The sequence below is a fragment of the Nilaparvata lugens genome, chromosome 1 (genome assembly GCF_014356525.2).
Source record: "Nilaparvata lugens isolate BPH chromosome 1, ASM1435652v1, whole genome shotgun sequence".
Taxonomy (NCBI): domain Eukaryota; kingdom Metazoa; phylum Arthropoda; class Insecta; order Hemiptera; family Delphacidae; genus Nilaparvata; species Nilaparvata lugens.
Genome location: NC_052504.1, coordinates 8,644,559 through 8,659,049, shown reverse-complemented (window position 1 = coordinate 8,659,049; position 14,491 = coordinate 8,644,559). Strand labels below are relative to the sequence as shown.

Here is a 14,491-nt window from a genome sequence, read left to right as displayed (position 1 = left end):
AGGAATCAACACAGATTTCAAGAGTGTATTTGTTCAGGAGGAAGCCATTTGAAGAAGTAATTGTCAAAAAGTGTTAGATGTTATTAGTAATTCTTAAATGACAAGTCTTGAACTTTACATTAGTTTGAATAAAATCATTTTTGCCCATTCCACTAATGTTTTATAGCGTTTTTAAAAATTCCTGCTATTCTGTGTCACCCTATATGTATTATTTTATTTCATTTATCAAATTACTCAATATATATGATGTCGTTAACCTATTGCAATGGTAAAAAGCATGCCATATAATCAACATAGAGTTGCTTGTATAACTCTGGAACTGGACCTCTGATGGGTATGTGTTCTGTTGACAAATTGAATCTCAAAGAAGTTTTACAAATATTTATACTGGATTTATCAAGATTTTGATCTACAGTTGAGAGTGCTGGTGATTTCGATTCATACAGAATATATATTGAGGTGAATGACAGCAATTATGCTTAACAAGGAGTCCGAGGTTCACTAGTAGATCAGTGGTGAGGAGAGGGGGGGGGGAACTTTAGTAGTATGTCATTCACTTCTGCGGGTAGAGTAACTTGATCTGCATACCGTGTACCGTGTATCACGTGTGCTGAGGATACTGCCTAAATTGGCTTCGACATTTCACCTGTCTCTCTTGGACTAATATGGTCATCTCTAGTGAACATGTTTGCAATTTTTATGTAAATATCTCACTAGTTGGTCAAGCTGCTGTCAAGCCACTCGGGTCTTCAAACTCCTGAAGCAAATGCACTTTGAATCCGAACTTTTGAATCAAATAATATAGGTCTTGCTTGACAATAAGTGTATAGCCTGACACATCAACAATATTTGTCTTATGCGACAATTTAATAATTCATATCATTTATGGTTATTCACCTCCGGTTTGTGAAGTCAGCGTCTAAGCCACTCTAATATACGGCCACTCCATTATTGCCAAATTGAATATAACCAAATAAGAAAAACTTTACTTTTTTGAAACACGTTCGTACATTAGCTACTACTTGAACTCTCAAGGAATCAAAGAAGAGATGTTTTTGCTCATGAGGAAAACTGAAAGATGCACCATCTCAGTTCAAAAGGGTCAGTGATTGTTTGAACTCGGAGCGTGTAACACACGTCATGATAAATGCGATCATAGGCTCATGTAATCCTTGATTAGCGATTAATTTAGAATGTTCCTATCGCCCCAAATATTTGTAGTGCTCTGAGCATTTGTAGTCACTTGAGCATGTAACATTCTAAACAAAAACAATACAAATTTAAAATGAAAATTTCATATTCTCAACTCACACCCTTCACAGTAAAAGTACTGTACAGTACAGTACAGTACTGTTTCACAGTAAAAGAATCCAAAATTCGAACCTTACAGAACTTTTTACAGCTTATGTTGACTGTGACTGTGCCTCCAGCAAATACCCGCAGAAAGGAAAACTGCAATTTTTGAAAAGATATAGATCAAAGGGAAGTACCGTAATTGACTCACCGCAATTGTCAGCTTATGTAAGTAGCGCTTATGTAAATGCAAATTGTCCTGAAATTGGCGCTTCTGCCGCTATCTTGATATTCATAACTCACGGCACATAATACATAGGGACACATGTTGTGTTATACATATATAGAGCAGCAAGAACAGCGTGTATCTGTTGAATTTTGACTGGCCTATCACACTATGCATTCCTCTGTTTGACAGACTTGACAGGATGACAAAATTATCTTTCGGACATTTTACAACCTAGTTCCAACAAGGCCCAGTTGTTGGCCTCATAGGATTTTATGTCCCTAAACTTGTAATTGATATGTCCTCATCATGTATCTCTTATCGGACAAGGGCATTGTTTTCTCAAGATAAATGGATTGACAACGGACAGGTTCTCATGATTTGCTTTGCACTTCAAGTTCAGTTGTAGTTTGATTATTAGTTGTAGAAGTTGAATAAATAATCTGGAAGAAGTTTGATTTAGTTTTATCAAATTATAGTTGATAAATTTAATAATGTTCTCGAAGAATGAGGTGACAGTGTTTTCATGTACTTAGAGTATGATTGTGATGACCCAATAAATTAATACCTGTTCTATTTGATGTGTTATTTACCTTTTTATATCTTGTTAAGAGATAATTGCTACCTATGCCTTATCATTTTCCACCTTATCAGCATTATGACGTTAACGCTCTGGTTGACTTCCAGCCTCTCATATAGTCGAATGAAAAAGACTAAGAAATAGTCAAAAAACCACAGAGTTATTGATACTTAGAAAGACCAGTTTCGGTTATTTCACCATCGTCAATCTCTCAGTTTATCAGAGATTGACAATGGTGTAATAACCCAAATCGGTCTTTCTAAGTATCAATAACTCTGTGGTTTTTTGACAATTTCTAAGTCTTTTTCATTCAATATGAATAATTACCACAATATCAACTTCTCAACTACACAAAAAGTCTCATGTAGTCTTTAATCCTAGCAATTGATTTCTTATTTCTCTTATGTGATTGCTCGTTGGTGTTTGATAAAACACGATTTTACAACCTTTATACCTTTCCTATACAACCTGCAAAGTATCAATCCTGCTGAACATTGTACTTAATGTGATTTTAGAGAATTTAAAATGAATAATCACTCATCCTACAAGAAAGTTTTTCCTTGCTAAGAATAATGGTTCTAAAATAAATAGTTTAAGTTGCATTTTACGAGGTTATTCATGTGTGGAAAAGTATATACAGATTGATATCACATTGTTACAGATTGACCTCACATTTAATTTGTAAGAAATTCGTCACCACTTGAACTTTACTATTTTGGTACGTACAGTATGCTGTTTTCTGCATGTGCCTGTCATCTCCCGTCCTATCGTTCTTGTAGGAACATACAGTAAGTGTGAACTGGGAAACCAGATTGACTAGAGAGAAAATGAGTTATTGCCTATCTGAAACTAAACAAGATTATTTCTGATCCATACATATCGAGATCATTGACATGGCAGATATTACCAATCTTGCATAGTTTTTAGTATTGAATGAATCAAATAAAAGTTATGTAATAAAAATGTATTTATATATCTTCATAATGTTTTGTACAGTTTTTTGAGTTTCACGTTAAGATATTTCTATTAGTAGGTACCGGTAATGAATAACCATTCTGAAACAATTTATTTCAATCGCCTTGGAAACATCCGGAATCATTATAACACTCTTATTATAATCCTTATTCTCTCTCGTTTCGACTCTAGTTGAATAATAATAATTAACTTGAATTATAATAATCTACTTAAATAGTTTTTGAAAACCTATATCAATCGTATTATGTTGTTCGCTTTACACCATCATATAAAATCACGATTCAACTTCATAATTATGGTATTTTTACAAAGAGTATGCTAGTTTGTTATCTCCAAGAATATTAGAATAGAATAATTCTAGTGGAGAGAGGCAGAACTAACTCATGACACCAATTAATATATGGGAGTGGCTATACTGTCGCCTCAAATTCAAGAGCAGTCTCATTGGACAATGATTTGCACGTGACGTTCTCAAGCTGCTTGTTTCCTATTGGTGGTGTGGTGAGCTGTGAAGGTAAAATGGCGACTACTCAACCCATTGACCAATCAGATAGCTCCTTGGTTTTGGAGGCGTGGAGTATTAATTCAGCCACTCCTACGTCAATTTAATATTATTGCCGTGATCGGTGAATTTAACAATAAGAATGCAATACATATATTTGGGTTATTTAATTATTCCGAGAACGACTGCACTGGAGAAAAACTGAATTACTAAAAATTCTATACAAAAAGGTTCAACTGAAATGACAGGGCTGTGAGTTTGGAGAGTTCTTTTCAACAGTTTTCTTCCTAATGCATTATCTCAGATTTTCCAAGTGAACTTGTAGAATTTTGATATGAGTTATTGAGAGCTTTACGCAACATTGAATCACATTGACCACCTTTGATTGCAAAATGTGAATTATTGATGATTGAGATGTTGGAAAATTCGTTTTTGTTGGAAAACCAAATACGGTCTAATGAACTTAAAAATCGTAATTTTCTATCAGCCTGAAAAATTATGATATTTTATTGCTATAAATTTTTATTTCTGCTGATTTTTTCCTTTCTCAATTCAATTTCAATTCAAATTCATAATTGCATCCCAAACATCCGAATAATCAGACTGACGATAAGTCAAAAAGGAGCAACCTAGGGGAGGTTCTCAACACATATTATATATCTAGCTGTTAACCCTGTTGTCAATGTCTGCAGTAGCAGAAGTCTTCGGGGTGATTTGCAGCATTTATTTGAGATTTTCGTTAAATAATAATTATATATTAATTAGCATTTGAATAAATGCATTCTCTATTTAATTCATATTATATATCTCTGGTCATGCACCCTCTGGAAGATTGCACCGGGTCTACCGCGCCTATTGGGAAATCCAGCCGTGCTTGGAGCACCTGAATTATTTCTATGTAACAATAATAAATTGAGACATTAATTCACAGACGAAATTTTATTCTAGGAGAAATATTTGAACCTGCATTACTTGACAATTCGTAATAATTCATTTCATCACTTCACAGTTGGTTAAGCAAAGTTGAGAATAGACCGGTTTCCGGTATTCTGGATCCAACTGAAATTATGCCAATAAAAACTTATTCTTATTTTCAGCTATAAAAGGAGCTCCCAAGATGCAATGAACTTACAATCACCCCAAGCCCGGTTCTTATATGTAGTAGCACTACTATAAGCGTATAGAATATTTGAATTGTGTTGGATTTATTTTTTTTTATTTAATCATTCAGAATTACACAACTTACAGAAAAGTACCACAGGCTTGATTGATTGTATTAATGTACTTACATATCGGTTAATAAGCTAATCTGTAATATAATAACTGGAAAGAACTGGCTTATACACGTACGGGATAGGAAATTCATGTCTGAACTACTGGACTGATAAACTTGAAATTTGGCATATAAATTCTTAATTTAACGAAGATGGTCATACGCCTATTTTAAATTCTTCAAGTTTTCAGTTTGTCATGTTTTAAATTAGACCCTTGCGGAGCACGGGTTACCTGTTGGTAGTTAATAGATGTGTATTGATAGTTGATAAGCTAATGGTTTATTTGAATAGTTGATATGTAGATACAGCTAATGTTAATACCTACATAAGTAGCTGATCAGTGATTAAGAGAGATGATATACCAGTGAAAATGAGAGTGCAACTCTGCTATAATACTCTATAATACTCTATAATACTCTATAATACTCTATAATACTCTATCATACTCTATAATACTCTAATAATACCGTACATCAATTACAACTATAATGTTGCAGATACCTTAGGTAGTACCTTTTGTTGCAGATTTGTCTGTGACCAGGATACTCTATAAATAATTGCTCATACTGCCTGTGTCAATCTGCCTGTGCCTGTCATCAATAGCCTCGACTATCATCGTGTTCAACTCAGGGAATCCAGTAAATAGGGTAGGCATTGTACAATAGTTGAAACAGAAATATTTTCCTCAAGTTTCTCCAAAATCCTATAAATTCATGAATGTAAAAAGTGATAAGCAATGGGAGATAACTGTTGAAATACTCTACTCTATATAAATTATACTCTACTAGATTGCATATACGTTATACTGCGGATATCTACAGTATAATGGGAATTATACTGTTGTTATTTGAGAGTATTCATCTTACCACTTGTTTAAGCCTATTGATAAATCGTTCATAAATGGATTTTACCCTCGAACACTAATCGCATCCCAAGTGACGTGCTATGAAAGCCAGGACTCCGTAATCCAGGTCGAGGTAAAAACTTGTCTCCGATCAACCAACCAACTCACCAACTGTTGTCATGTGACGCCACATTCATACATTATTTGTTAGGCCAAGTGCTGTACTTATATTTTAATCGCGCGACAAAATCAACTTCACACATTGTCTCGCACTTATCGAACAATGAACAGTGATTGCTATCACTCTTCTTCAGCTCGACTGTTGATTATTATTCTTTGACGATCTACCTTCCGATTAGTGCCTTGTTCCGTTTTGCAAGTAGCGGAAGTCACCAATGATAACCCATTTTTGGACACTATAAAGCTACTTCCGTCTTCCATCATCAGAAGTAGCGCCGCGTGATGTGAGCGTGTTGCAGTTTTCCTTGAAGTTTGAAGCCATGAGGTGCTTCTTATTTGAAAAATTCTATGGTTAATACTTCTCATAGAATCTCTTCTAGAGGTAACAAAGTATTCACATTAAAAAATTATATGAAAGTTACAGTTCTATGAAAAGTAACACAATAAAAATATGATCAGAACTGTGGAAGCCCTGAGGTGCTTCTTATTTAAAAAATTCTATGGTTAATACTTCTCATAGAATCTCTTCTAGAGGTAACAAAGTATTCACATTAAAAAATTATATGAAATTTACAGTTCTATGAAAAGTATTACAATAAAACTATGATCAGAACTGTCAACTTTCCATTAATATTTTCATTTCATGCTTGTCAGCACTCTGGAATCCAATTCTGCAGCTGCCAATTATTCCTTTCAATACGGAAGCAATTTTGTAACAGTCTATTTGTTTTAATTAAGAATTTTCGTAACACTGACCTGGATAATTCATCTGTTAGATAATAGTAGTGACTGTAATTTACTTTGAATAGTGCTTCTGAAACTGTTGAATAATGATTAATCATATTCATAGAGACGTTGAGAGATGATCCGATGATTTGAATGACTGTTCTGCATCTCCAATGAGTTTCAATGGAAATATTCTGTTATCAGTACTGTATTTTTCATCGATATTATTGATGTGCTATTGAAAAATTAAAAATACCTCAATTTTTACCATCAAGAACCGGATCTCCCCAGTGAATAATTTTATTTGTCGTGATATTCCCATTGGTTAATTCTCATTCTCAAGTTAATATTAATCAACTCTTATCTGGCAACTAAACGTTGCACTTAAATGGTCAATTTTCCAAAAATTCAATTTTTAAATGTTGCAATCATCTTTTCTAATTTCCATCAGACTATTTTCGTGCGCTTGACTATAGTGTCGCCTATGGCCATATCGTTGTAGAGTTGAGTTGTAATACTGTAGTAGTAGTAGAATTGATAATATTCAAAGAGACTATATCGATTTGTATTCTTCTTGATAAAATAGTATACGGAATTCTTAAAATATCTAAACAATGACATTCTCTTCTTGAAAAATAGGCTTAACCATAAAGTTGTATGAGGAAGTTCTAAAATACCTAAAAAACTAACAATTTCAATCAGAATTGAGAAGTTTGAGTTGGGAAAATCGTGTATCAAAATAATAAAAATCCTATTCAGAATGTAGACTATAGTTCCAGTATGCTTGTACGGTAGGAGCTTGCTAGCTACCATTCTTCCTTGTAAATTTTTAGCCAAGCTTACATATTTTTCAATAACAGGCTTACATTGGCATTCTTCTTAGCAGAGTTATATCAATTTCTTAGCAGAGTAAAAATAATTACCTGTTCAAAATAATGGTTTTAATGTGTTTTGCATCAGCGGATCAGCTCCCACAGGCAAGCATGCAATAGCATGCAATAAAGATGAGTACCGTATCTGTTGGTACTTTCCATTAAGTTCACGCTTCATACTTCCTAGTTCTTGAGCCTGTTTGCCAGTATTTAAGAAACTATTTACCGTGTAATCTTGATAATTCAATCAGCGATCCGATGTGCTCTTGACTTGTATGTCTCTTAGAAACAATGGAGAAGGTAAAATATCTATATAACAGGGTTCAACAATATTATTAATTTAAGCTATAACTACTCACATAAAGGATGATCTTTCATATAACATGAATGAGGAAGCCATCAGATGCACTATTACTACCGAACAAAAGCCTATTAAAAATGATTTACAAAAATCTCATACTTAGTCTTAGGGTAAGTACTTTTCTAATCTTCTGCACTTGAGAAATCTGTCCTCACATTCATTGTACATTGAGTCTGCAATGCCTGTATAATCGGTGAGTCCACCGTTTAATATGTAATTCACCCCATAAAAGCATATCGCCTCAGAAAATTCCAACACTGAGTAATACTTCATTCACAATGGCAGATATTAATGATTATAATGGAATAAGTACCATAATGAGAAAGGTGGAGTACACAATACAGTAGTATCAAGTATATTAATAGGATCAAGATTACAAACTACTAAAGATTGTAATTTGGGAAGATTGTCTTCCATAAATTGAATGTAAATTCCGATTGAAATGATTGAGATTCTCTTGGAATAGGATGTCCACCAATAAAAACTCCACCAATAAAGAAATTGATGTGTTCTCCGAGGTGGGCATTGCATCAAATCAAGAGTGAGTTGTTTTATAAGCTCATACTGGAATCTGTATTATCGTTCGTTCGTTTGACTAGATCATCATTGAGATATTTTGTTAAGAAGATGAAAAAGTGCTTCCTTAATCTGACGTGAGAAGATATTAGTTTCGCATACATTGTGGTATTGAATTGGTGAAATTCAAAGACAATCAAGCAGATCAGAATGAAAATAAAATAAATAATTTCATTTCCATCATAAATTCGAGTTGACATTCATTTCAAGTTTTGGAAATGATATGACCACTTCGAAGTTAGATTATTGCAACAATAATTTTTTATATTGATTAGTTTTTTGTATCACTCGTTTAATCAATGAATTGAAGAAGTCTAACATGATGTTAAAGACCTTTGACGTGTAACAATACACGCCTCTGCCAAAAGGTCCTTTGCCAGATTTTTGTTAGGCTACGCTACTCCTCCTCAGCGGGTTTACTATTGTATATGTATACACAATAAAATATATTATTTACTATTGTGATGGTTGGATCTACCTATAACATTATATATTATGTTCTATGTACTACTGTATGAGCAAGTCAATTGTCTGACAATACCAGGCGTTCATATTTGAAGTTAAATATTCATGAGTAAATGCAATAGAGTAAATTATTATTTACTATTGTGTTGGTTGGATCTATATCTATAAGATTATCAAAAACTGTATGAGCAAGTAAATTTTCTGAAAATAAGTTACCAGGCGTTCATATTGAAGATAAATTCATGCTTAAAATTTTTGACGTGATAGACCTGTTTGTGTTGAGACGCCCTTGTTTGTTTAGAGAATTCAGAGAACAGACAGACAGACAGAAATATATATTTATTTCCAAAAAATGCAATTTACAAAATCAAACATAGTTTCAATACAAACAACAACAAATGATAAAGAAATCTCATGAATACACTCAGTTAAATAGAAAATGATCTGCATGGGCAAATGCCTTTGCGCAAACTAGAGTTGCATACCCAGATGTTTATGAAAGGTTACTATCGTCTTCATTAGAAAAAGATATACTGTAGTAAACTTAGTAAGCCAAGTAAATTATAGGTAGTAACCTCGGGAAATTGAGTATAGTAAACGTACTATATTAAATATGGGGCACTTAATATACCAAGAATATATCTTCATTTGAAGAGTGAGAGACTCCTATGTCATATTCCATAGTAATTTAATATGTTGTGGGTAATAAAGCTTTACCACAAAATCTCAATTGAATTTTAGTACTTAACTATAATTATTGACTCAGAAAATAAGGTGAGGAATAATTCCTATAATTATTAAACATTTATTAATTTATATATTGATACATACATATCATTCTCAATTATGAATGATTGGGAAAGGAAAAGTTTTGGGCTTTAAGACTTCTGTTCCTTTCCCAAATTTGGATAGAAATTGTCCAGAAATGTTTATACTTCATGATTTTCAATTATAGTGATTTTATATTGTGATTTACAGTGTTTGAGTTATTTACAGTGATTTCAATTCATACTTTTATTAATTATGTTATTCCTCAAGATTGTGCGATTTTTCCATTACGAATCCATAAGTTCTTTACGATTATGCTCATTATTAAATCATTAAGTATTAATTTAATCATAAAGGTTTTTCATGGTGCACTGACACTAATCCACATCGTGAACCAACATCAGTCCGGAATGTGTGTTTGATATTGTTTGGCTGCAACTGTATTAGGGGGCTCTGAGCTCTGAGATGAATCTGATCCTCTGCCTCCTCAGATTCTTCTCCACTACTACTACTCCTCCTCCTCCTCCTCCTCCTCCTTCTCCTCCTTCTTCTTCTCATCCTCCTCCACCTCATCCACTGTGATTGGCGGCCATTAACTTTGGCCACAGGAAGTTGCGAAACTAACGCTAAATGCATCTCTTCTCACTCATACTCTCTCTTTCTATCTTCAAATCTTCGTCTGCCTCAGCTGAGTCCTCCTCCACATATACTCACTCATTCACTTGGTGTGACTATTCTTACGCTGTCAATATGTCACTTTACCTACTGGCATTGTCATAATATAAATGTGCCTATAAATAAAAAATAGAAATTTAAGTACCCTTTTAAAATTGTTATCGGTTCTCTTCATGAGAATCAATATATTGTAAATATTGCTTTGTTTTTTTTCAGATTGATTTCTACAATGATGCAGGTCTGATGCCAAGTACCCTTTTAATTGTCCAATCATGATATCGGCTATATAATGCAATTTTAAAGTCTTGACTACTTGAAACTTGGCCGAAACATGTCGTGATTGAACAATTAAAAGGGTACTTAGATTTATAATTTTTTATTATATTTAAGAGTAGCCCTAAAGGAAAAATATAAATGTGCCTGTATAGTAGTTACTCATTTATAATAGTTATGTGTTTTCAGAGGTGGGCATCCCATCAAATCTCGAGTGAGTTGTTTTATTAGGTACCTCAAACTGTACTCTAGTCTGGATCGTTTGACTGGATCATCATTGACGTTCTTTTGTTGAGAAGATGACAAAATGCTTTCCCAATCTTGAGTAAATCGTGGGGATGAATATATTGTAATATTGAGAGAATATTGGTGTAATTCAAGAAACTACACTCTAGTTCGACTATAACGTTTTGAGGTTGAGTGGTAGAGGGGACTTAAAAGTCCTAACTCCGCCTAATAAAGAATTTTTTCATTCCATTTCATTTTAACGTGGAATCACCAACACTTGTTGCATGGTGTTAGCTACTAAATGGGTGTTTTCAGAGATGGGCATTCCATCAAATCTCGAGTGATTTGTTTTGTTACATCAAACTGTACTGGAATCTGGATCACCGTTCGTTTGACTGGTTGACTGGATCATTATTGACGTTCTTTTGTTGAGAAGATGTCAAAATGCTTCCTTAATCTTGAGTAAATCGTGAGGATATATTTTGTAGGAAGAATATTGGTGAAATTCAAGAAACTCCACTCTTGTTCAACTATAAAGTGAATCACCAACTCTTGTAGCATGGTGTTAGCTATTAAATGAGATGAACTCACTCACCCGTAAACTTACTTTCTCTTTCAATGCAGTCTTATTATTGAGCATTCTAGTGTGAAATATTGAAAAAAGATGCCCATAAAATGAGTGTTCTACAACAGATTTTCAATTAAACTGGAGCACAATGTTATAAAAATGTCGTTAAATTAATTTTCCATCTTATAACTCATGTAATAAGATTACAAAATGAGATAATTTAATGAGATTCGTAAAATGTAAGTGAAGTGAAGCAGTCTCTCGAGAAACAAACCTTCTCCCCTGATAGTCTTCAATGATAACGATATTTTTACAGGAAGAATATGGTTTTGTAAAGGAAAACTCCTTCAAGGATAACAGTGGTTGTAAGCACTACCCTTAAGTAGAATTTAAGATTTTAGATTTCTACTTAAGTAGAATTTTTGGAGATTTCCATATTATTGAAGAATAAATCAGCTTCATAGTTCTCCTATCCCTGAGTTCATTGATATCAGAAAAAAATCAAATATTATATGTTTCATTTCAAGGTACTCCACCCAAGCCTGTTAGCTAAGATCCTAGTGTAGTGTAGTGTTTAGAATAGTGATATGATTCCTGAAAATTAAACTTTTCGGACATTTATCAAGGATGAGCCAATGGTAAATCAATAAGACTTCTTGGTATTTGAACTGCTTAACTCAGTATACTACTATAAAATAAACAGTTCTCATCTCCAACAAATAATTAAATATTGATGTTTAGGTGTGTCAAAATGATTGTAGTATGTGTTCATCACCTGTAGGTCAGCTCTTCATTTGAACGCTCAACAGTTTAACACTTGAACTTTGCAGGCATCAACTGGATTTCAAGTTCTAAATATAGTAACCTCAATAACACAGTTTGAAATTTCAAGTGATTCCGTGGATTGTGGGTTGATGTCATTGAGCACTTATTTGGTTTATTTATCAACGTATCTGAACATACATAATTATACCGATCAATGAGCAATAGCCACTTTTTCAGACTTAGGAGATAACAAGATATCTTTTTATAGGATGGATGAAACCAGAATGCCGAAAGTAGAGAAGCTTCACTCGAGAAGAAAACAAGGAAGACCAAGAATACGATGGGAAGATGAGATAAGGGGTGATTTGATAAGGATGGGTTATAGAGGATGGAGAGGATTTATAATTGATAGAAACGTTTGGAGGAATGTTGTGGAGGAGGCCAAAGCCCACAATGGGCTGAAGAGCTATAGAAAAAATGAGATAACAAGATAGCTAGGATAATCAAGTCGGGATACGTCTTCAATTCCTTCGGAAATGATTTCCCTTAAAATTCATATTGTGACAGTAAAGATAAGTACATCTATTAACAAAAGTGAGTGCAAATGACATTTAAGATAATGTTATGTGTTTTATCACATTCATATTATGTCCTTCAGTGAAGTTCTTGATTTCATCTTGTAGCAAATTCAACGACCAACGACGTGGTAATAAAGTTAACCTCTGATAAAAGTAATGATCGCTTAGAAGAGTGTTGAATTGAGAATTATCCTAATTACAGTATTGCAATGAGGTTGCCATTGTGATTGCAACTGATTCTCATTCACTTCATGATCATTAGTATGTATCATTGTTCGCACTTGGATTCATTCATGTAGTTAACGATTTCAAGGACTGACCTCAGTATATCATCTTGCTATATTTCTAACTAGCAGGTAACCCGTGCTTCGCAAGGGTCTTTTTCAAAACTTGACGTAATGAAATCTAGAAGAATTCAAAATAGGCCTATGTACAGTGAGTCAGTCATTCTATCAGGGCTCGAATAATTTTGAAATTTTAATTGAATAAAAATGGAAGAATATAATTTCTTTATGTAAATAACAACACCTTCATTGAAAGACATATTAACTGCATGCGTTTTCATATTGCCGATACAGCATTGATGAAACTGTAGACGTTTATTTAGCATTTGTCTCAAAAATTGTTCTAGCTGAAAAATTAATAATCCATGCCTCGTGTACGCCTAAACATTGCATCAGGAAAACTAAGTTTCAAAACTATGTTTTTCGGGTAGGAAGCAATATACAAACAGATGTTCCTTTTTTAATTTCGACCATACGATTTTGTGATTTTTTAATGAAATGGAATGTAGCATTAATGAAATTTAAACATTAATTCTGAAAAATCTAGAAGGAAAATTAGAATTTGGGCTTCCAGGTGCACGAGATTGATATTTTTAGAATCTATGTGCAAAATTTGGAGATCTAAATCATTCCCGTTTTTCCGGTATGCAATCCACAAGTTGACATGTTTTGATGCGAACAAACGAACAAACGAACACACGAACAAACACAACCCTACTCTCTCTTATTATAATTATAGATTATTCAACAATTTGATATCAATACATCTCATAACAGTGGCGTATATAGAATATATCTTGGGAGGGGGGGGCAAGGTTTATGTTAGCTCAAGTGATTTTAAGTAACACCCCATGATACTTAATATCAGTTTTTCTGCTCATATGCAGAGGGTAATTTGCGCTGAACGCACTTTTTAATTTACCGTCAGGCCGTCAAAAATTCAGATTACTGTGATTTTTTCTGTAATTATTGTACTGATTTTTCTTCATATTAATCATTTCGGGTGGGTTGGGGGGGGGGTCGCTCACCCTCATTATATACGCCCCTGTCTCATAAGAATGAAATTGGAGCAGGATATTTTGAACAGGATTGATATGTATCAAAATACATAGAATCCTTTTATTTTGGAAAAGAAAGACATTCATAAAATCTCAAATAAAATCATCGAAATATCTCAGAGGATTGCACAGGAAGTAATAATTGATAGATAGACTACTAGTACTCAATAAAAGGTTACTTGAAATATTGTACATCTCTGTCTAGGATACTCCAACACTAAAGTGATGGTCATGGTCAGCATAAGCTTCATAAAGTTTGTGATTAACTACGATTTTCCTCATTAATTTAATGTGACACTTCTTGACAAAAACAAATCGTCATCTCTGCCTCAAAACTTATTTCTCACGTCGTTTTTGTGCACTTTCTTCACTCTCAAAACTAACAAATTATGTATTATATATATGTGTATGTGTATATGT

General features: G+C 33.5%; 1 protein-coding gene across 3 annotated transcripts in view; it reads right to left on the bottom strand.

Moving 5' to 3' along the window:
• Window positions 1–14,491, bottom strand: part of LOC111051467 — a 63,916-nt gene that overhangs the window by 34,530 nt on the left and 14,895 nt on the right. The window contains exon 1 of one of the 3 annotated variants that reach the window (XM_039429500.1): window positions 5,762–5,872. The exons of the other annotated variants lie outside the window; for them this stretch is intronic. The gene's annotated coding sequence lies outside the window, so the exon portion shown is untranslated. Of the gene's footprint in view, window positions 1–5,761; window positions 5,873–14,491 lie in introns of those variants that run through there. 3 annotated transcript variants of the gene reach the window in all.